Below are 25,688 nucleotides of genomic sequence, written 5' to 3' on the forward strand. Positions count from 1 at the left end.
CATATAAATTAATTTGAACTTTGAAGACTTTATTGTACCTAAGTACAAAATAATTTCATAAAATAAAGTAATAAATCTCTCACAGTAATTACTCTCTCCCAGTAATTTGATGGCACAAACAAGAAGTTGCATTGATTCCCTTTATGTAAAATGCACTCTGTCCCCTTTAATAATTTATACACTAAATAATAACCAAATAACACCACAAATGATAAAGTGAAAATAACAATTATTTTGAAACCAACAAAATACAATCCTCACGAAAAATTGAAAAACAATGGAGAGAGTCAGCTGGTTGTCTAAAAGACAATTAAGAGCCCTAAGAACTAGAAATACACAACAATATGAAAGTATCCTATATTGATATGTAATAAGATTACTGAGATAAATGAAAAGAAAATATGAAGAATAGGAAAAAGGAGAAGCAAACTAGAAGCTCTAGAAAATAACTAGAGAAATCAGATAGCAAAAGGCAATGTTGAAAAATATTAATGACATTAAACTTAGATAGCTAAAAATCAGCCAGAAAGAGGTTAAGATACACGTAGGGAAGAATGAGAAGCTCTAACTCATCTGATAGTAGTTCAAAAAGGAGTGAATTGATAGAATGGGAAAGGAATGGTTTGACCTATTGGACCTGGCAATATATATAATCCATCAGATTTCAGAAGCAAACCAAGTCCCAGACTTATTTCTAGACTGATTTAGATGATAAAAATGTATCATAATAAAAATTATGCAGATTTTAGAGAGATAGCCTCTCGAGAATTATAAAATTCAATCAGGACACCTTGGTAGATATAATAGAGACATACAAATTGCTTCTGCTTGCTTTTCTGTAGGGTCTTGACATTTTAGCAGATGAATCACTCACTTATAGAATGTGTAATATTCCAGCACTTTATTTTATTATCTAATTTTGCATCATTTCTTAAGAAACATAATAGAACTATAAGAAGAGAGATACTAAGAACTAATAGTTATTGATTAATAATGAACTGGCAAAGTGCAAATCGATACCACCGTGAAGTCACTACAGATTATATCCTCATTGACTAAATAATACATTTTAGCTTTCTACATTCATTGGGCTGTTCAGAGCATGTGGTAAAGCTCTTAAAACCAAAAAGTCTCACATGTATTATTCGACTTCTTAATTAAAGGAGACATACAGGAGATAATTTAGCATCAAGGAGAAAAGGGAAAAGAATTACAGGTACAAATACTATTTGTTTACATGCTAATTTTTAAACTAGAATTACTTGGCTTCACTGATGTTTTCAGTCTCTCTAATATTTCTGTCTTCTTTCTTTTATTTGGAAATTTTAATGTATTTATTTATTTTGAGACCAGGTTATGAGACTGGCTAATTTTTACATTTTTGGTAGAAACAGGATTTCACCACGTTGCCAAGGCTGGTCTGGAACTCCTCAACTCACCCTCCTGGGCTTCCTAAAATGCTGGGATTACAGGAGTGAGCCACTGTACTCCGCCTTTGTATTCTTTCAGTCAAACCTGCACATTATCTGTTTGTTTACTATGGCTGTGTAGCAAACTACCTGTATGCAGTGATTGCAGGCTTCTTTTTTTTTCCCCCTTTTGAAAGGAATTGTGTGAGCGACAACAGGAGCAAAGACATTAGTGGCTAGACTGCCACATTATGGTAAAGACACTAAGTACTAATTCCCATTTCCCAGCATTGCTGTGGGTGGCAATAAGCTGAGGCCAGTAACACCGGTGGTGAAAAGAATTTACCAAGACCGTCGTAGGTAAAAAAAAAAAAAAAAAAGGCAGATTTATTAGAGAAAGTAGGAAAATACGTTACAGAAAAGCAATAGAAAGATCAGCAAGAGAGGTGCTGACTGCAAACAGAAAAAGGCTTGCTGGGGATTTTATACGACAGTGCTTGTGCTGGAGAGGGCTACGTGTAGTGCTGATAATGCCAGGGTTGCAGTGAGCTAACCTGAAATTTTCTATCAGCCGAGGATCTGTTGCAAGTCGAGTGCAGGAGGATTGTGAGTTATTTGCGCAGGAGGGCTGTGTGCCCTGGAACATGAAGAAAGGCAGACTTAAAACAGCTTCTCTGCTCTTTTTGCTTTCCTCTGCTCCTGCCAGCCTGACTCCTTTTCCCTTATTAGGGCTCCACAAGTATCTCTTGCAGTTATGTTGAAGCCACAAGGACTTATCTGGCTAGTGAAAGGTGAGTATGTCACTTCAGGTTGAGACTGTTACCACCAGTATGCTTGGCCTTTATCTCCTCTCCCCTTGCGATGCCTATGGTGGCCATGTGTGGAGATGGTGGAGCCATAATTGTAAAACCTGTTGGAATAACAGTTACTAAATAGGATAAAGATGTCCCATGTAGTTACCAGATCTAAATCAGTTTTCTTTCATGAGAAATATACTTTGGTTTAGTTATGTTACTGAGATCTTAGTATTTGCCATTAAAGTAGTTAACATTAACTATCTTCAGTGCAAGCTTTTACATAGTGAAATCCTTAAAAAGTCCCAAATTTATCCGCATTTATAAATAATACACGCAATTTTGTAAGCTCACAAAAGCATTACCTTTGTAAAACCTGCATATTATTTCTTAAGTTTTACATATATCTCCAAAGTTGCTGCATTTACAACCATCCTTAAACTCAAAATATTTTCTCTTACATTTGGAAAGAATGTAAAAAAAAAATAAAAAAGATTTACTTTATCTTTTAAATGTTTTATTAAACAATTTCTTACTTTACACACAAAAATATACAATTGATAAATTGCTTAACAAATATCTCCCGATATTTGTTACTTCACAAGTACCCTGGTCATGACATAGAATATTATTCAACAACTTTGACCTTCTCTGTTCTTCTTCTGACACTGTCAGCCTCCAAAAGTAGTATGTGTCCTGATGTCTTAACACTGAGATTAGCTTTACTTGTTTATATGCCATATATGTGTATATATGACATATATACATAAATATATGTACACAAATACATAAATATGGATATATGGCATTTACTTGTTTGTGTGACATATATGCTAATCTACATATAGCATATATAGAGAAAGCTATATAGCATATATAGAGATATATATATATATATATATATATATATATATATATAAAGCTAATGTTTACATATGGACAAAGAGTCCATACTTTATGATTAGACACACATATATGTGTATATATACTATATGTATGTATGTATATATACACATATATATGTGTATATGTATATGTGTATATGTGTATACCTACATGTGTATATGTGTGTGTGTAATCAGAGTCCGTGTGTGCATGTAATCAAAAAGAGTCCATATATGTGTGTGTATAATCATAAAGTATAGGCTCTTTGTGCTTTGTTTTGTTTCTCCACATATTGAGAAATGTGTTTGTATTTTTTCATACAATTATAGTTAGTTCAATTTCTAGATTTTACTTGTTTCATAACTGTTTGTAGATTTAGTCATAGGCTCTGGCCTGAAACTAAAGAATATGTGCAGTAAGGTGGAAAGTCCAATTATTTTGCTTTCATAATGATTCAAAATAATGCTTTAGAATATTTGACATAAACTGGAACAAAACTTCAAATCCCCCTTGCAGGAATTTATTTTTAAGATCTTTCTCTAAGAAATCAAAAATATATCCATATCAGATGACTCATTACAGTGTTGTTTTGTAATTGCAAAAGATTGGAAGCAGCTAAACTCTAATACATGGAAGATTGCTGAAAAAAACAGTTTATATTCACATGATGTTGTGCTATGAAACTGTTAAAAAAGAGAACAATTATATACATTACATATATATATGTTTGTGTGTACATATATTATAATATGAATTGATGCAGAATGAAAACTCAAGGAGAAAAGCATATATCTTAAAATCTAAAGATATAAAAGAAATAATAATCTTGAACTTAGTAGGATTGTTTTTCACAGTGGTATCAGTGTAACAGTTACATAAAAGCTTTCTATACATTGCAGAATGATGTTAGGGAAGAGTGGTACAACTATGAAATACAGGAAGGCTATAAAGAGCTTGTGGGCTGTATTAGAGATGGGATTTTCAGTATAAACTCATGATTTTAATACACACACATACACATCAATATACATCTTTTTAATATATGCAAACATACATACATGTACTGTATGTTTTGTAACTCTCTGTGCTGAATGGGCTTTGAAACAAGACTTCCAGTAGCATCAATAGCAATGAATATACCTAGACCCTGATTTTGATTTTAAATACCATTCCCTAATAAAAATAATAAAGGTAACTTAGAGAAGGACATCTGATCTCAGGCAGAGAAAGCACAAGCTGCAACTGCAACATCCTGTTGTGCTAGAAACTAAGGGAGTGTTCATAGTATTATGGGGTCATGTAAATTAACACATGAGCTGCATTGAAGGGGTCCCCACCTAGCCAAATCTAGGAAAACTCGAACATAAAAAAAGATGGCAGTTTGGGATTACAACTCACTCTATAAAAAAGAAACCCATGAGTCCATACAGATAATAAATAAGAATAAATAATAGATATATGATAGCTAGATAGATACGTAAATGCATAAATAACAGAGAAAGGTCAGCTCCCCATTACAGAAGAATATGAACTAACTTTTTTTTTTTTTGACATGGAGTTTTGCTCTTTTTGCCCAGGCTGTAGTGCAATGGTGCGATCTTGGCTCACTGCAACCTCCGCCTCCCGGGTTCAAACGATTCTCCTGCCTCAGCCTCCCAAGTAGCTGGGATCACAGGTATGTGCCACCACGCCTGGCTAATTTTGTATGTTTAGTAAGGACGAGATTTCTCCATGTTGGTTAGGCTGGTTTCGAACTCCCGACCTCAAGTGATCCTCCCGCTTCAGCCTCTCAAAATGCAGGGATTACAGGCATGAGCCACCACGCCTGGCTCAATTAACTATTAAAATGCTTAGAAATAATAAAGTTAAAAATCACATTTGAAACCATGATAGTAATCATGGATTCATGCAAGCATTATTTATGGGTGTTAAAATTTGTGGATTAAACATTAATGAGGAGAATAATATTTACATAGTTCCAAAGTACATGCTAAGTGTAGAGAGACAAAATGATTAAGAAAACATAAAAATGTACCAGTTAACTAATCTGGGTGAAAGTTGTAAATTTTGTGATAACTTTGCAAGTTTTTAGGTTTGAAGTGATCTCAAAATAAACATTTTATAAAATCATTTTATGAACTTTGCCAGCATCAATTATACTTTGTATTAGAACCCAGGGTCTAAATATCGACTGAGGTACAGAATAGAAAACAAAAAGATTTCTATCAAAGTGACATGAGGTGAACACAATCCAAATTAAAATAATAAATCAGGAATCGTGATGTGATTGTAAAAATATGCAGGAGCATGAGAAAAGAGTTTTCCATTTATACTCTGGGTGATGTGGTAGGATGGTTTCTAATAGATGTAGGCTATATTGATGACTTGCTTCTTGCAAACAGCAGTGATTTTCACACATTTGAATGATTAATATTCACATTAAAACTACAGTTTCAATAACACACTGTTAATTTTGTGCTTCACAAGATTTTAAATTTACGTCATAGTTTATTTGAATTATTTTCTATTAATAGCAGTTTGTGTCATCAAATTTAATAAAATGGTTTAAGCAAAATATGTTCTTCCTGTGGAATATGTACATTCAAAAAGACTTATTAAAATTATATCTATCCTAAAATAAAATTCAGAATGTCATGTAAGTAATTATTTTACTGAAGTCTATAGTTTTACAGAAGCTTACTTGACTGTTTTTTCAAAATTACATCATACTCAGAAGTGTTAGTTTTTATTTATCTTTGCAAATCCACTATTACGCATACAAAGCAAATTATTTGCTACTTTCTCTTACAATTTTCAAAACCATAACCCCCTCCATTATAATCTATTATCTATTAAAATTCATATTGAATTTAGGCACAGTAAAATCAACACAGTTATTTATATATAGTTATTTATATATTAGTATATTCTGGGCATTTCAGCATTTAACATTTTCTTCTTTCCTTTTTATCTATTTTGAGTTGTCTAGAGGTAGATGAGATATTCTTGTATATAATTTGTAATAATATTTTGAATTGCCTTATGTGGACCATGAAGTTGATAGGTGCATGCTAGGTAATTAGTTAAAAATCAGTTTTAGCATTAATTTTACTGTCTGATTATGAAATGCTACCCACATGCTTTGCTATTTAGTACTCCCAAATCATCTATGAATCATTGCTGTTTTTATATGCTAAGGAAATTGGGATAAATAAAATGCTCCACTTGTTCAAGATAAGTGGCAGAGATGAAATCAGACTCAAGTTCTGCAGGTGTTAGTGTGCAGTGCATTAAGTTCAAGGATTCTGGATCTAAATTTCTTCAAGGACTGAACACTACATTACTATCAAATAGATAAACTTTTATTCTATTCTCTCCCATATTTCCTCTGCATGTTGATATGGGCTTTCTTTTTTTTCATATAAAATTTTACCTTTCTATTTTCTGAATCTACTTACTATATACAATTCTCGTTACATGGGTTTATACATTTTATGTGCTCTCACTGAATATTCGTTTTATATCTTATTTTGAAATCTGAATTTTTATTGAGACAGACATTTCCAGACAATGATTCTTATGTCTTTGATCTATATGGTTTTAGAAACCTATTAGAGGGGTTCTAAAACCTTCTAGTCTGTCACATGTTTTAACTAAAATTTGTATAACTTATTTCAAAGATTTGATCTGCTCACAGCCTTCATTGCTATTCTAATTTGAAAATTACCTTGAAAGATTTAGAAATGAATACAGTAGTTGACCCATTAGTTTTTGGTTTGATCATCATCCTTAAACTTGCCACTGCCCTTTGTAGCTGGAAAGATTTAAAAGAAGTTAACTTATAGGCTTTTGGCTAGATATCATGCAATCAGGAAATGAACATTCTTGAATATTATCCTATAATTAGTATTTAGAGCAGAATATAAACTGTTAAAGCAAAATCCTTCTTTCGTTGTTATATCTTCAAACTTAAGAGATTCATCCTTGGTCCATCTTCCCCTCAATACTATAACAACTTTCCACTTTAGAAGATATATATTATCTGGAATAATGATAGTTCCTTAAGGGTGTCTTAAAATATTCACTATGTACATTCTCTAGTTGTTAGCTACTGCTGTATAACAAACTACTCTCAAACTTATAAAGTAAAAACACAGAGCCTTTACATTTTCTCCCAAATCACCAATAGCCAAATGAGTGTGCTGATCTTGACTCTGCCCGTTTGTGAATATGCAACTATTTGGTAAGCCGAATGAGCCTAATGGCCTTAACTCCAATGACATTGCTTTGTTCCCTGTGGTCTCTCATATATCAGTAGGTTTGCCCCGGCTTTTTATCATGACGTTGGCAAGGGCCCAAGGAAGTAAGCAGAGACGTAACACAAATTTTCAAGCTTCTGCTTACATCCAATGTGCTACTGTCTACTTATTGGAAAAAGAATCAGAAGGCTCAATCTGTAGTCAGTATGGCAAGGCACCATAAGAAAGATGTGTATATAGGGATGCATGAAAAATAGTGGCCAAGCTTTATATCAAAATCCTCCACTGGACACCTTTCTTGAATTCTTATTGCTAATGAATTAAGTTCTGATTGCTGGATTTAGATGATGAGATCTCTTACATTGGCTATTTTATCAGATTTAAATTGATTTCATTGTATCTATAGCACTAGAATTTGGTTACTTAAGATCATATGAAATCACATAAATATTGTAAATCCAAGAATGTACTTAGTTGCTCCAATATTTTCTGTTAAACCAGCGAGCAGTAATAAACCAATTTTGAGGTAAAGACAAAAGCAGAAAGGCTTTGACAGCAGGAAGATTCTGCAATTTACTTTCGTGTATGTAGCATCAACTGACATCCCAAATAAGCAGGGGAAAAAATTGAGAGCTAAGAAGACCATAATTTTTTTAATTAAAATAAACAAGAAGTCTAGGAAAAATTATGTTTTCTTCACCATACTTTGGGATGAGAAGCAGAGTAAATTCTCTAGTTAAAATGACCAACTAGCTTGCATAAAGAGTAGAATGATGTGACATCCCAGCTTTAAGGGAAGCAAATGGCAACCTTTCTTGCTGTACATGTATGAAAGTGCTAAGTATTAGAAATGACCATTGATGGTAATTTTTGATGAATGTTATTGGCTATGACTATCTTCTTGTCAATGTAGAACTCTTCCCTTTTATATCATTTTTGAACCTCTAACCATATTGTGATAGTCAGCTATATATGTTATTATTTGGCATTGTTCCCAAGTAAGAATCACCACCTGATTTTTCACCCAGAAGATAGAGATCCTAAATGCCAACAAAGATTAAAATAAATTATTATCAGATAATAATAATAAAGGTTGACATTAGGTATCTCTAATAATATTAATTAAATGAAGAGTAAAAATAATCAATTATTGCTTAATTTTGAAACATTTTTAACAGCAGTAGAATAAGGATCTCAGAATAAATCAACAATTCTGATTTTATCCAAATTCAGTATTATGTAAAATCTTGGCTCTTGGTTCCTTAATCTTTTCATCTTTATGTTTCTTAAACTTAAAAATTTATGACTGGCCCTAACCCATAATAATAGACTATACCTTATTAGAAGAAGAAAATAATCTATTTCTGAAATACTAAAATTATCTAGTCATTCAATAAAGCTTTATTTTGTTCCAAAATGTATGCTAAGTACTTCTACTATGTCTATTAATTGAACTTATCAAGAAATCCAATGCTGTTCTAGAACTCTGTTGTATTCCTATATTTCTTTCCCACTTGTCTTTATTTCCTTCCTTCATCCCTTAGTTGTGGTTCAAGTTATCACTCGTAAAACTCTTTGGAAAGGTTTTCAACAACTCCTATTACTATCTCTCATTTACACACTTAATAAAATCCGAATGCAGCTCAGTTCTCCCATTTTTTTCCCCAAGCATAAACCCAGGCTGCTTTTTACTACTGTAGAAAATCATAAAGCTGTGATGAATTTCTCTAAAAATATATGGTTCCCAAACTCAGTTAAATACACAGTGCGGCCTAAGTATCCTTATTCTACTAGACAGTCCAGGAGACCCACTGCTTATTTCAAAAGTTTTAATTTCTAGTTCTTTGTGTCTTTGTGTAAGTAAAATTTCCTGAATCTTATATTCCAGATCTGTGAAACAGAGGTAAGAACACTGGTCTTAATGTTAATTATAAAGAGGTATTTGCAAGAATGTATACACAGTAGCAGTTTTCTGTTTGTTTTTGTTTGAGGGATAGCTGAATCTATATGCAACAGAAAAAGTGAAAATATTGGAGATAAAGATGAGATTCTATGGGGTTATAATGAATATACTTGAGTTATATAAGCAGAGCTGTCCATCTTCTAATTAAGAAGAAAATGGGTAGCATGGGCAGTGAAGATGTAAGAGAGAAGATGAACTTTGAAGAATTACAAGTGGCAGCTAGTCAGACATGAACAGAGCAGAAGGGAGCTCCCCCGACCCAATCAGGAATGTCAGGCTACCATCAGGTGATGGTTAGGCAGTTGTTACACTGTTTCTCTAAAATAATAATTGGTCCTGCCACCGGCACCAGGGAAAGGCAGTCTCCCAATAGAAAAAACCTGAAACTGGTGATCAGCGTCTTCCCGATAAGATCCCAGGAATTGGGTGAGTGGGCTCGAGCATGCACACCAAGAGGCAAAAATGTCAGGGTTTAACTGGTTTGTGGCCTTCCTCCAGGAACTCTTAACTGGTAAGGGAGGAACCCCTCAAGTGAGTGTGTACCCAACTTCAGTAAACGCACTGCGCATGCGCCCCCTTCTCCCGCAAGAGCTGGCAGGCCACTGCACATATGGATAGCCCGCTCCAAGGGAAGAATCAGGAGAAAAGTAACACAAGACCCCAAAAACATGCCAACATATCAAACTCCAAGTTAAAAGGTCAAACCATGCCTTGATCTTTAAAGTCACCTATTTGGCCTTCTTCCAAGTGTACTTTACTTTCGTTCCTGCTCTAAAACTTTCTTAAAGCTTTCCCTCCAGCTCTAAAACTTGCCTCAGTCTCTCACTCTGCTTGATGCCCCGTGGTCAAATTCTTTCTTCTGAGAGGACAGGAACTGAGGTTGCTGCAGACCTGTACAGATTTGCCGCCGGTAACAGAAACAGGGAGGAGCTAAGCAACATAGAGAAAGTTGGAAAGTACCTTTGTGATTGGGCTGGTTGAGAAAATATTAACGGCAGTAATATCAACTTTTAATTGTAAGTGTTGTGTGTATTTGTGGTATCATAGAGAGATTTTTAAAAAGTATAAATAAAAAATGTGAGAACTTAACATTAGACAGTTCTATATTATTAAATTTGCAACTAACAGCATCATGACCTAGGAACCAAATTACTTAAACTCTTTGAAGCAAAAGAGAAAATGGAAGTGAATATGCATTAAATACATTTAAGGGCTATAAAGTCTTTAGTTAATTTCATCTAATGACTGAACATCAACTAAAATAGAGCCAAGGAGAGTTACAAAAATCTATTAATTAAAGTTTAATTTATAGCTCTGTTAAGAGGCACACATGCTGTGCGTTAATTTACATAAAACTTATGTTTGATTACATAAGTCATTGAGAGAAAATAATGAATTATCTGTCCATTATGTTTACAATTAATAAAACTGAAATAAAGGAATAACCCAGAGCAAATCAAGTATATTTGATTTGCTCATTAATACTTTTAAGAGGTAAAAATGTTGACAGAAAGCATTAAACTGTAAAATATTTAAAGAGGCTTATTCTGAGCCAAATATGAGTGACCAATACCTGTGACACAGCCTCAGAGGTCCTGAGACATTTGCCCACTGTGATTGGGTTATAGCTTGATTTTATACATTTTAGGGGGACAGAAGTTATAGGCAGACATCAATGGATATAGGTAAGGTGTACATTGGTTCAATCCGGAAATGCACCACAACTCATAGTGGGGGCTTCCGGGTCACAGGTGGATTCACAGATTATTTTTTTGATTGGCAATTTGTTGGAAGAGTTATGTTATTAGCCAAAGGCCTGGAATCAATAGAAAATAGTGCCTGGGTTAAGATAAGGAATTGTGGAGGCCAAGGTTCTTATTATGCAGAAAAAGCCTCTTAGGTAGCAGACTACGGAGAGAATAGATGGTTAACATCTCCTATCAGAACTAAAAAGATGCCATAGTTAATTTCTCCTGGATCAGGAGAAGACCTAGAAAGAGAAGAGGATTCTACAGAGTGTAGATTTTGCTCACAAGAGACAGTTTTGGGCCATTTCAAAATACATCAAATATATTTTGGGGTAAAATATTTCGATTTCCTTCAGTGCCTCCTATCTGACATGTATTTCCATATTTGAGTCAGGTTGGAATTTGGTACCTCATGGTTTGAAAGAGTCTTCTTTACTACTCTTGAGATCTCTGTTTTAATGTGAATGCTGGTCAATTGTGCCTGAATTCCAAAGAGAGAAGTGAAGAATTTCCGACCCTCCTTCCCATCATGGCCAGAACTAGTTTTTCAGGTGTGCTTTGGAATGCCCTTGGCCAAGATGAGGGATACATTCAGTCTTTTGGGGAGCATAGAATTTTAATTTTGGTTTTCAAAAAATATTTTGAAAAATAAAATGGCAGATATGTAAATGAGTAAATAAGTAATGAATTCGTTAGTTTCTTTCATGAAGGTTTATTATTCTGTGTTTTTGCTGCCTGACAGAAATGCAGCAGAACTGCTGTGAAAGTAAAGTGACAGTATGAATGATTTCATTTGATTTGACTCTTTTTGCTTGAAGAGATTTAAACATATACAAGCTAGGTTAAAAATCATAAAAAGTTTTCTTAATTTGCTTCAGTAATAATACATTTTATAATTCCTAACAACAGATACAGCTCCTTGAAAATATAATCTTGCTAAGAGTAATCTTAATGAAGAATTTCAAAAACTGTTCAAAAGACCAATTCAGGGTCACACACATTTAATAGGGGAAATCTTTAAGTAACTGGTTCTAAGCTAAATAGTGAACATTTGACATTGATATGTTGTGATTCCAAGTGATTTCTCAAAATCAAAAGAGTAACTAAAACGTTTGTACATCAGGTTAAATTTCCTAAATCAGTTCTTCAGAAATATTTACTAGTCCTGCCCAATGCAGCTGCCTTTATACTTAATATAAACAGTATATTTTTAAATGACGACCACTTGGCCATCCTGAAAAAATGGGCCTTGCAAAGCTGTCTTAAGTGAGAAAAATTTGCCTCTGTAGAAATCTTCATTAATGCAGCCATGCCCCCTCCCTTTCCACCCCTTTCCTCAGGTCCAGAAGAGATTAAGAATCTGACACCTTTAAAATTCTGAAAACAGAATTTGCCATCTATTCTTCCTGAAGGAGCCTTCTTCTAAATAACAAGGCCACCCTTCCGAGCCAAGCCTCTTCTCCTTCTCTCATATCCTATTTTACCAGAATCTAAGCCTCCATTTCTTCTGTAACCTTAAAATGGTATATAAGTTTCTGTAACTCATTGGGAAGTTGAGTCTTCATTCTCAAGACTCCTGTGTATGAACAATAAGTAATTTGTTTTTTCTAGCAATAAATAAATAATAGTATATTTCCAAAGTTGCCTCTTTTTCTCTTTGTGTCTTTCTTCCCTGCTCTCTTTCCAATTATACCATTACTTATTTTTTGTTAATCTTGGTTTTTGATTTATTTAAGCTGTCTGATATATTGGCCAATCATTAATCAATTTTGATGGAGGCAGAAAAGTAAAATGGCTGAATATGCTGTTAAAAGAAAACTCCAGCCAAATTAAATTTAAAAGAATTTGACTGAGCAAAGAATGATTCAAGAATTGGGCAGCCTCCCAAGCCAGAGTAGGCTTAGATACTCCAGTGCAGCCATGTGGTAGAAGAAAATTTATGAACAGAAAAAGGAAAGTGACATACAGAAAACAGAAGTGAGGTGCAGAAACAGCTGGATTGGTTACAGCTTGGCATTTTCCTTATTTGAACACAGTTTCAGCATCCACCTTTGGTTAGCCAAAACTCAGTAAACAGTTTGTTTATAATTCCATTTAGGTTAAATTCATAATGTACAGTGAAACCTTTAGGCTGAACTTAAAATATATAAGGAGGTAGATTTAGGCTAAACTTGATTTAACAGTGCCTACATTTTCTCTGGCATATTTTAATATCATGTTCTTATTTGAAGTATATTAATGACTCATCCTTATTTATCTTATTTATGCTTAATAGACATTTTATGTATTCATTATATATTTACAATTATCAGTTATTCTAAAGTGAGTCCACATGGCATTATCTTAAAGGGGGCATGTATTATTTTTCTTATTGGCCTTCTTTGGTCATGCACTCACGTGTACTTTAAATCTACTTTAATGTAATGAGAGGAACCCTCAGGAGGCATTTCATCCACTTTGGTCTGAGCCTCTTTATTTCAACAGTGGGGATAATTTCATAATTATAAATTGGGGTTATAATTGTCAAGAGATTTTTTGAAGGATCTTCACTGTTAGAAATAAGGGCACTTGGCAACTTAAAAATGTTTTTCTATGAAATTACAATTTCCCAAGTTCTGACAAGGCATCATGACAATTAATTACTTAAAACCTCACGTTTGCATGACCACTTGATTGAAAGATCAATTTTTCTGATAGTTCCATTTTACCAGCCTCATCTTCCTTTTTGACAAATCTTGCCAAAAGTTGACGATCACCTTTAAGACAAAAGCAGTGCAGCTTTCTTGGCCATGATCACTAAAAAGTACTTGAAAACTGTAACTCAACTTTTATTTTTATTTTTTTATTTTTTTATTTTCTTGAGACAGAGTCTTGTCACCCAGACTGGGGTGCAGTGGTTCCATCTTGGGTCATTGAAACCTCAGCCTCCTGGGTTCAAACGATTCTCCTGCCTCAGCCTCCCTTGTAGCTAGGATTACAGGCACCCACGACCACGCCCAGCTAATTTTTGTACAGGGTTTCACCATGTTGGCCAGACTGATCTTGAACTCCTGACCTCAGGTGACCCACCCACCTCGGTCTCCCAAAGTGCTGAGATTACAGGCATGAGCCACTGTGCTAGGCCTGTAACTCAACTTTTTATCACTCCAAAATAATACATTTACTATTTGCTTTGGCCAAGAGTAAATATCATCCTCTACTCCATCAAAGTCACCATTTCAAGATATTCTGAAATTTTACTTCTTTCTTATTCATTTTACATTGTAATATGTTTCCTATTTTATTTCATTCTTCAACAATTCTAGTGAATTTTTGTTTGCTTTTTGGTAAGCTAATAACAACCAGCAAAATGTGCAAATTTCACAAAGTCTTTGTATTATATGTATTAAAAGTATCAAGAATATGTATAATAATTCAAATTGGTTGAGCAATAGAAATTTAAAATGTTCAACTAAATGAATTAATAAGCACTTTCTGTTCTTGGGATAATCTAGTGGACAATAAAATAAACAGGGGACAATAGCCTTTCTTAGGCCTTTTAGTTTCTGTATAATTTAAGGCATTCTATTAAATTTTTGTTCATTAATGTTGAAATATCTTCCAATAGGCAATACCATTCAGCAGCTCTATATTTTAAAATAATTAATTGCACCATTCCCAAGTGCTGAGAGATTTATAAGAGAAGTGTTTTCATGATGACATATATGACATTTAGTTTATTTTCAGTATCTTATAAGGACAATGAAACCCAAGGACTTAGGATTCTGTCTTATAAATTACCAAAATATGTCACATTACAACTCTTTTCACATGTGTGTAAATTGGTGAATGCAGGCTTACTGAGAAGATATCAGGTTAGAAAACTCCTCCCACCATCAAAACCATTTTTATCAATTTGCACTACAGATTCTCTTTGACTTATGATGGGATTCTGTCCCACTAAACACATCATAAGTTGAAAATATTGTAAATCAACAATAGATTTAATATGCTAACCTATTAAACATCAAAACTTAGCCTAGCCTACCTTTAAGGTGCTCAGAACACGTACATTGGCTTGCTCTTGGGCAAAATCATCCAACAGAAAGCCTGTTTCATAATAAAGTGTTAAATATCTCATGTACTTTATCGAATTCTGCTGAAGGTGAAAAACAGAAAAATTATATGGGTACTCAAAGTACAGTTTGTATTGAATGCATATTGCTTTTGCACCATCATAAAGTTGAAATACCTTAAATTGAATTATTATAAGTCAGGGATTGTCTGTATTTATAAAAGCATACAAAATTGGTTATATCTTCACAACATTCTCCATACTAGCACTATGAATTATTTTAATTTAATAATGTTGGTTAAAATCAGTATGTGTAAACTTAATGTGCAATTACTAAATATTAGAGAGGTTGATAAACTTTTTATATATAGTGGCTTCCATAAGTTGGAAATTTATAAACCTTGGTCATTTTACGTCTCATTTTTCTTTCTGACTCATTTATAAAAACTGTCAAAAATGAAAGTTTTATTATAACGTGTAGCAGCTAAACCATGACAAGTTGTGAACTATTCTGTCCTAAGGCTATTTGCTAGCTTTAAAAAAATTCTACTGTTGGTAAGTATTCATAGATTTCAATGCAGAAATAAAAATGTTTTATATTATACATGGCTGTAATCATTGCTGCGGATTTTATATATAACTTTTCTAAAGCTCACCCTCAAAACTTATTTTGAATTCCAAAACATATGGTCACTGCATGATAATGTAACCTATCATTACTCATAGGTAAACATATAGCCATTAATATCACCATCTCCATTTTACGATAAGAAAATTAATTGTAAGATGTAAGCTAATGTTATTAATCAGAATTTAGATACACATTGCAATGTAGATCTAGAAGTCATTGTTACTTGAATTTGTTGTTGAGTCTATAATTCATGAAAGAGAATCAGGCACACTTAAGACATGGATTTGTTTGCTTATAATGCATAAAGTAATAGATTATTAAAAAAATAAGTTATATTCTGCACTTAAAAAGTCCATAACCAACTTGAGCCACAAAATATAAAGTATGAATGAAAATATAAAATATAAATGAAAATTAGTATTTAAATAACAATTTGCAGTAGTGATAGAATAAAAATAGAGAAGCAGGGTATGGTCAAACTGTATTTAGATTGCAAAGTGGATTGAAGTTATGTCTTTTTTTTTCATTTGATAAATATTTATTTAGTGTCTATTATTTTGGGGGTACCTTTCTTGGCACTAGGACTTGGAAGTGAACTGCAAACAAAAATTCTCTACTTTTTTAATTTCTAGGAGAAAGAGAGATGAACAATGAACAAAAAAATATGCATGCCAAACCATGATTGGTGTTATGAAAAAAGATAAAGTAGGGTAAGATGTAAGATGATAGAGATGATAAGGCTTCTAATTTTATATAGAGTTAGAAAAGTGACCCTTCTTATGAGATTGCATTAGAGCAAAGGCATGAAGAAAGTTGAGAAATAACTGTTAAGGTATTTAGTAGAAGAGTATTTCAGAGAGCTGTACTATGGTGCTTAAGTATAGGAATTCTAGGCCAGGCAGCTTGTAATCAAATCTTGGTTCTTTCATTAAGAACGAATTTTAGAGTTAATATGCTTCTTTTCATCTGTCAAAATTATTCACTATGCTCAAACATGCAATATTTATTTTTTGAATAGGCTGATTCATATTTTCAAGCATAGAATAGTGCCCTGCTTTGCTCAAGCAACTTTTTTCGCCTTTTATAGATATGCACTTTCTTGCAAGACCATTTTGATCATTCCAGCTTGCCAAACTATTATATCAAATAATAATAACAAGTCTTTATAATTAAGACTCTTGCTATCTTGGCAAGGGTTTTAATGTTCTCTGTCTCAGTTTCTCCAAATGGGCAGTATACCTTATGAGTTGACTTGCAGTTTACATTAAAAATTTTAAAGCTCAGTGCCTGTCACCTACTAAATACTCAGCAATTTAAGCAGTTATTACTGACAGAGAAAACAACAAAAGCAAACACTCCAAGGAATGTATGTACTAATCCAGGAACATTAAGGAATCTATCACCATAAAATAGGGATGGGGCAAGAGGTGGGTAAAAAGGATGAGAGAGAGAGAGGGAGAGAAAGTGAGAGAGAGACACCAATAGGGATAGAATCAGACACATTACAGAGGCAGAGATCATTTAGAGGTTTGCAGGCCAAGATAAAGATTTGGATTTAGCTTTGAAAAATAAGAGAAAACATTGGGAAGTCTTTTGGTTTTTTTTTTAGACAGTCTCACTCTGTTGTCAGGCTGGAGTGCAGTGGCGCGATCTAGGCTCACTGCAACTTCCGCCTCCCGGGTTCAAGCAATTCTCCTGCCTCAGCCTCCGAGTAGCTGGGACTACAGGCGCGGACCATGCCCCACTAATTTTTGTTTTTTTAGTTGAGACAGGGTTTCACCATGTTGGCCAGGATGGTCTCAATCTCTTGACCACATGATCCACCTGCCACAACCTCCTAAAGTACTGGGATTACAGGCATGAGCCACCGCACCCGGCCAACATTGGAAAGTTTTAAGCAAAAATGTGACATGATCATTTCTGCCTTATGCATATGTGAATGGTTTTCACTGAGTTTTTCATCATTGGAGTGTAATATAGGTTCAGTATATTTAAAACCTGTCATAAAATCTATAAACATTCAGCTTTCTTATCTCTGATAAGAGCACAGTTTTCTAATGTGCTGTGTGATAGGCCCATTTAAATGACAAAATGACAGAAGACATATAATAAACCAAAGGACCCCTGCGATTGCTCCCATGTTCATGAATCACTGCTTTGGTTATTGGTTTCTAAGGCCACTACAAACGTTAGTGACTTACAACATGAATGCATTATTATCCGACTTAGTTGGGCAGTTCTGCTGTTTTTGCCTAGGGTCTTTCATGTAGTTGTAATTAGATGGCCACTGGGATTGGGATGTCCGTGATGATTCCACTCATTTGCCTGGCTCCGAGGGATGAAGGGCTGGAAGGTTTGGATCATCTGGGAAGCTGTGAAGGCTGCATCTCTTTGTATGGACTCTTAGGACCTCTTCCTCTTCACTTGGCTTCTCCACACAGTCTATCCATTTGCATGTGCAATAAAGAAGCTGAACTTCATATTTGGCAGCTCAGGGCTCCCAAAAGTGCACAAGCAGCTTCTGCCAAACCTTCTTAAGACTTAGTCCCAAAGTTGGCACTCTTATGTCTGCCAGTCTAGGAGTTAAAGTGAGCCTCAGGGTCAGATCTATTGCAATGTAGGGAGAGATCACAAAGGATGTGAAAAGTAGGTGATGTTTGTTGAGGCTCATCTTAGAACAAGAGCTTCTACAGTCACCATACACTTCAGGTTCTTTTTTTTTTTTTGAGACGGTGTCTCGCTCTGTCGCCCAGACTGCAAGCTCCACCTCCCGGATTCAGGCCATTCTCCTCCTGCCTCAGCCTCCTGAGTACCTGGGACCACAGGCGCCCACCACCAGGCATGGCTAATTTTTTTTTTTGTATTTTTAGAGACGAGGTTTCACCGTGTTAGCCAGGATGGTCTCGATCTCCTGACCTCGTGATCCGCCAGCCTTGGCCTCCCAAAGTGCTGGGGTTACAGGCGTGAGCCACCACGCCTGGCCTCAGGTTATCTTTCTTTATCAAGACATATTTAGAACCTCAGTTGTTCACTAACACTGGGATTATCAAACCTTGGGGCAGGGGTTAATCCCTCATTGCTAAATGCCCATGAGTATTTTATTTTTATACCCTTGGAGGACTCATTCTTTGTTGATTAGATAAGCTCAGAAAAACAAAGGATATGCCAAAAAGCTGCTTGATAAAAATTATTATGTAAGGAACAACAATAAAATAAAATAAAATAAAATAAGTTAAAAATACAAATACTTGCATCTCCGTCTCTCCCATTCCATTCTTTCAAAATAAATGTAAGTGTCAGCAGGAGCCTGCATGTGCTAAAGGCCATTTGCTTAAAAAATTAACTTTACCACAACTAAAATATAGTTAGAATTGAGCAGAGGAGCATGATTATTCACCTTCATGCTGAATGGTAGATGGGGAAAGTTAATTTTAGAGTTAATATGCTTCTTTTCATCTGTCAAAATTATTCACACAGTATTTTAATTTTTCAATATGCTGATTCATATTTTCAAGCATAGAATAGTGCCCTGGTGTGCTCAAGTAACTCTTTTCACCTTTTATAGATATGCACTTTCTTGCAAGACCATTTTGATCATCCCAGCTTGCCAAATCATTATATCAAATAATAATAACAGGTCTTTATAATCACCCACAGTGAGCTACCTATGCCAAAGAAAGCAACATAAATGTATTTTCTTCTTGGTGGGTTCAAATAAAAGAAAACTGATATCTTCAAATTCTCATCAGAAGACTACTGCTGACTAATCTGGTGAAGGAAGGAAATCTCTGGGGGAAATGCTAATTGGAAGGGTAAAGCTCTCAGTAGGATGTGCTATTTTCTTTAAATGTCAAGAGAGGGACTAACACATTTACTTTCTTCGTGGACTGATGTGAGGGAATGGGAACAAATGGCCACTGATCTAGACATCCTATTTTTATCATAAAAAATAGAGGTTTACTTGTTGACCTAGTTCAGTAAAGTTATTTTTTTCTGAGTGCTGAAATACTGATAGCCTGAAAAGAGCAGGACCTAGAGTATTATGATGCATTAGTATACTAGAAATAACTCAATTTATTTGTAGCATTATTTGCAATAAAAAAGAAAAGGTTAAATGTTTAGCAGAAGAGAAATAGTTATGCTATAAGTAAATAATGAAATGGTAGGAAGCAATTACAATAATAAGTGATAATTATACTGTCAGATTTTTCCACTTTATATACATTATAAAAAACATCAAGGCTGGGTGTGGTGGCTCATGCCTGTAATTCCTGCACTTTGGGAGGACAAGGAGGTAAATCACTAGGTCAGGAATTCAAGACCAGCCTGGCCAACATAGTGACACCCATTCACTACTAAAAATTCAAAAATTAGTTAGGCATAGTGGTGTGCACCTCTGGTCCCAGCTACTTGAGAGGCTGAGGCAGGAGAATTGCTTGAATGCTTGAATCCAGGAGGCAGAGGTTTAAGTGAGCTGAGATCGCACCACTGCACTCCAGCCTGGGCAACAGAGTGAGACTCTGTCAAAAAAAAAAAAAAAAATCAAAATATAGACAAAATTATTTTAAGTTTCAAAAGATAAAACTATACTATCTTAGCAATGTTAAATTAATGTGTGAAAAATAATATAGTAAAATAAATTGTAGGTATTAATTTTCTCTAAGGAAGAAATAGAAATGTATCTCATTTTTATTTTTAAACATTTTAAATATTTCCTAGTTAAGAAATGACACAATAGAAAACAAAAGCTATTGTATCAGTTTTCTATTGCCACTATAACAAGTTACCATACATTTAATGTCTTAAGAAAACATCTTATTTTACTATTTAGATATCAGAAATCCTTAATGAGTCCCCCTGGGCAGAAATTAGTGTAGGCAAGCTGTATTCTTTCCTGGAGGCTCTAACAGATAATCTGTTTCCTTGCCTTTCCTAAATTCTTGCGCTGCCCATGTTTCTTGGATTGTGGTCCTCTTGCTTCTTCAAAGCCAGCGATCCTGTCACTCTGACCTCTGCTTCCAGCGTTGTATCTTCTCTAAATCTGACTCCTTTCTCTCCTTCTTTTACTTATAAGGGTGCTGAGATTGCATAGGGGCTACCTGGGCAATCCAGGCCATCTCTTCATCTCAAGGTCAGCTGATTAGCAACCTTAATTTCATCTTGCCACATAAGGTAATATATTCACAAGTTGTGGGGATTGAGACATCACTGGCAATGGGAAGGATTATTTTGCCTACCACAGATATTAGCTATGTATCCTAGTAAAGTTTTCCTAGGAAGGTTAATAGAACACAGTCTCATTTATTGTTTGTAATCGTCCCTAAGAAATCACCTTTTGTGTAGAAAATACTTCCTTTTATTTCTTTCAAAATTTTGAATATTCCCTCCATTCCTTTAAATTTCTACCTTTCCTTTTTTTTTTTTTTTACCCCATTTTCTTCTGTGGTTTTCATGACTTCATGCTGTTTGTTTATTGTTCACTACCTGTCTTGCCTCACTAGAATGTACATTGAGATAAGGTGGGAAAGAGAACAGCAGTGCAGTATATTGATTACTGGGTAATTTTTTTCCTCTATATGTCACTAAACTATTCTCTGAGCAAAACCACCTGACTTAGGATATCAATATTTGGTGACTGGCTTTCATATCAAATTTACAAGAAAAACATGTCTTGTGAATAAATGCTTCAGGAGAAAGAACAGTGCACAGAGGTCAGAGCACCTGGGATTTTGTTCAGCTTAGTTTACTGGCTATAAGTAATAGCTTTTCAATGTCAAAAAACTCTGAGTCATATTCTATCTTTGCACAATAAGGACTTATAATTCATGCCTACTTCAGATAGCACAATTATCATTAGTATATTAAGACTCCATCCCGTGCTGGAAAAAAGAAGTGTTGTCTTTAAATCACATGATTACTTTTATTTTATATGTATCATCTATAATCTTTTAAACTCTAAGATGTGTTAAAAACATAAATGTGAATAATATTTGCCATATATTTGTTTGATCATGCAATGTGATAATGATAAGTATATTTTGTTTAAAGCTCCCTGTAACTGAATGTATAAAGCAAGACAGAAGACATCTATAGAAAAGTATCTCTTTTACTTTGCCTGAAGCTACAGATTTCAATGCCTTTAATATGCAATATTTTAAATATTTCAAGTTTTGTTATAAATAACATTAATATTTAATAATAAAATGCCATTTCATATACTTTTAGTACAAAGAAAGCATAGGTGCTATAGAAGAAACCCTAAATATTCCATCATCTTATCAAATTTTTAAGCTAAACAAGTGTATATTATACAACTACTTATTGTGACAATGTGAGTCCTACATAAAAATGAAATTGAATCATGGTTTCATTTTATTCAACAAATTTGTATTGAGCCCTTACTATGTGACAGGTACTATTTGAGGCATTGGATATAAATCTTTGAAAAAAGTGAGTGAAAGTCCTCCATTATAAATCTTATTTTTTGTGTCTAGACATGTAAGCAAGTCAGTAAATATGTTAAGTATTACATAGGTAAGACGAAGATAGATTTTATGGGAAAACATAGCCTACAGTGATGGTGGATGTGGACGAAGACTTGCAATTTGAGTAGCCATAGTAGGCCTCTTTGAAAAATGATTCATGGTTTGAGAGAGATTAGGGAGCCATGGTGATTTTGGGAAACAAGAAAATTTTCGGAAAAGGGAAGAGCCATACAAGAGCACGTACAGAAAGTGTGAGGAATAAGGACAAGTCCAGTGTAGTGAGACAGGGTATGCAGTTCAGAGAGTAATAGGACGTGCAATCCGGGCGTTAAAGGAAAAGGGTAAGATGCTGTGGAGACTGACAGGCCGTTGTTAAGGCCTTTGATTCTAGGTGAAGTTCAGAGCCATTGCAGGGAGAGCAGAGAAAGCGTTTTCTGACTGATATTATACAATTATTCTGGCTGTTATTATGATAATGAAATAGAAGGTGGAGAAAGATTCAAAGCAAGGAGATCAATTAAGAGGCATTTAAAACAATCCAGGCCAGAAATAATGTTGGGAAGTGTTAGGGAAAAAGCAATACAAGTAGGGAGAAGTGGTTGAAATCAGGATAATTTTTGAAGAACGCAAGAAAATGTTCTGAAATAGCACATGTGAGTTAAGAGAGGAGTCAAGACTAGCCATTTAAAAAAAAAATAGATCCGTTTAAGTGGAAGAAGGCATCATTATTGACTGAAAGGGGAACACATCAGGATGGCAGGTCTGGGACTGAAGATCACTTGTTTAGTTTTGCTTATTACAGTTTGAGGTAGATCAAGCTTAACGTACACAACATCGAGAGTTTATGAGACAAATCAGAACTGTAACAAGTTGAGGAGTCTTCTATCATATAAATAGAACACAAAATACTGACACTGATGGAGATATCCAGTGTATCAGGTGCACATATGAAAAGAAGTGCTAACAGAATCAAGATTTAAGGCACTCTAGTGTACACAAGTCAGGGAGAAGAGCAAAAAACAACAATAATAAAAAACAGGAAGGCTGCTACTACTGATGTAGGAAGAGCATAAACTGTACTGTACTAGCAGTAAAGAGTGAGATAGATGGGAAAATCAACTGTATGAAAGGCTGCTGGCGATAAGATTTCTGAGACTAGACGACTGGACTTACCAAAGTGGCCATTGTTGATGACCTTGACAAGAGCATTTTTAGTAGGATCAAATGCCTGAATTAAAATGGGTTTCATAGAAGAAAAAAATGGGAAGAATGAAGAAAGCAGTATAGAAGAATCCTTCAAAAAATGTACTATAAAGAAAAAAAAGGAAACATAAAAGCAAGAAATGATGTCGATGGAAAAAAAAGTAAAGGTGACGGAGGTACAGCAAGTTGACATGCTCATGGGGATGGCTCACTGTGTTTGTTGTAAGCCCTCTGAGCCGAGTTCTTGTGCAAAATATTGTTTTGTTTTGTTTTGTCAGGTATGAACAAGGTAGGATAAAAGAAAACTGTAAATCATGAGTTGTCTTATCATCACCGACAATATAGAACTCAAATACTTAATGAAGGATATTCTAAGTACCTATAATAAATACATTTTAAATTAGTTATATCACTGAGTTTGCATTTGTTATTTGTAATTAGATATTTAGTTTTAGAACAATTGAGTCTGAATGTCTATATTGACCACTCTTTAACCTTCAAAAGTCATTTAATTTTATGACTTAAATTCTTCATCTGCCAGATAACAAGAATACCTGTTCTACCCAATTATTTTTCTAAAGGAAAAATAATATAAAGGATAAGGACTTTTTAAAAAAATAATGTAAGGTTAACACTATGTATTCAAGTGGTAGATTATCATTGTATTTGCTCAATGACTAATCCAAAGGAAAATTGTTGCCAGAACAATCTGTATATTGCAGTTATTTGTATGTTTAATAGAAACCAAGTAAGTATGTTTGACCTATTCTGAGAATACATTCCTGTAATACGTTTCCTGTCCTTAAATACAAACACTTGAAAAATAGCAGAGGCTACTTTTTTCAACTTTATTTTTAATAGCTTCCACGGTACTGTTGAATCAGGATCCCAAATAAACTCTGTCACAGTAGGTTTCTGATGTGATATATGTCTGGATAGTAACATACTACAGGATATAAAATCTCTTATGGAAAGTGAATTCATTGTATGTTAAGTACTTACTATATTCAAGCACTGGGAAAATTGCATATTATCTGCTTCCTAATATTATAAAATAGAGTGAAATGTAAAAGAACAAACATTGATGTTGCACAATGTAGCAATAACCATGGGAGAAGCAGCACTTAAAACAGATGACTGGAAGCAGAGGGTATCTTTAGACAGAGCACCAGAAGTAGGGGTGAGTCTTTGGCCTTTTCATTGAATCTGGCATCCAGATCCATGTAGACCCTCAGCCCCTACTGATGTGGTACTACTGTTCTCGCTGTGTTCTTAGTCGCATCTACTAAGGTGCTAAGGTGTCTTTTCTGCGGTGCCCAGGTGTATTACAGGCACCTCGTACAGTTGGCATTCTGTATGTTTTAAGATATTTTTTAAGAAGCCTGAAGCTGCAAGGGTCTCTGGAAGTGGTAGCCAGAGCTGAGGTTAGCCTTGTAATACTAAAAGGGACACTCTTGCTCAAATTTTCTCATATTCTAAATGTATACTTTTTACTTTAGCTCTGACCTTAATTGTTAAGCCAGAGAGAATTTCCCCAAGATGAAGTTAGGAGAGCTGCATGAATCAGTAGATTCAAAGATACAAGTAAATTTAAGCTTGCCAAATCACTGTCGTGATTCTCTTCCTCTCTCTCTCTCTGTCTCTCTCTCTCTCTCTCTCACACACACACACACACACACACACACACACACACTTCAGAAGATACATAAGCCTACATGTGCCTCCAGAAGGGTGGATTTATTTCAAAGAACAGATCCATTTTATAACCAAATTATTATTTTTTATTAATAGCTTCTACTAGAAATAAACCGCATGAGGCAAGCAATTTTGTCTCTTTTTTTTTCCATTACTGTCACTCACTTTGCAAATTAGGCCAATGTTTGGTGCCTAATTGTTTCTCAATAGATATTTACTGACTAGACTGATGAAGAAATAGCTAAGAGTAGCTTAAAACAATGTACTCTGGGCATGTAGAAGGAATGTAGAGACAGAAAGACTCCTATCATCTGGGATTCAAGGAGTATTTCAAGAAAGCAGCTGTTAGAGCTTGGTTTGCCCCTTAACATGTATTTAAAACTTATGTTTACCACTTTACAATTTCTTATTCACCTTATTCTACTCTTAACTATTGAAAGTTTCATTATGTATGAACTGCTTAAGCATCATAGATTCCATAAATGTTCAGACTATTATGTCCTGCACTAGAGAATGTCACCAATATTTGCATTTTCTCAAACTGTAATGTGCTTGATTCTTG

This window comes from Symphalangus syndactylus, chromosome 15, assembly GCF_028878055.3.
Source record: "Symphalangus syndactylus isolate Jambi chromosome 15, NHGRI_mSymSyn1-v2.1_pri, whole genome shotgun sequence".
Lineage (NCBI taxonomy): Eukaryota > Metazoa > Chordata > Mammalia > Primates > Hylobatidae > Symphalangus > Symphalangus syndactylus.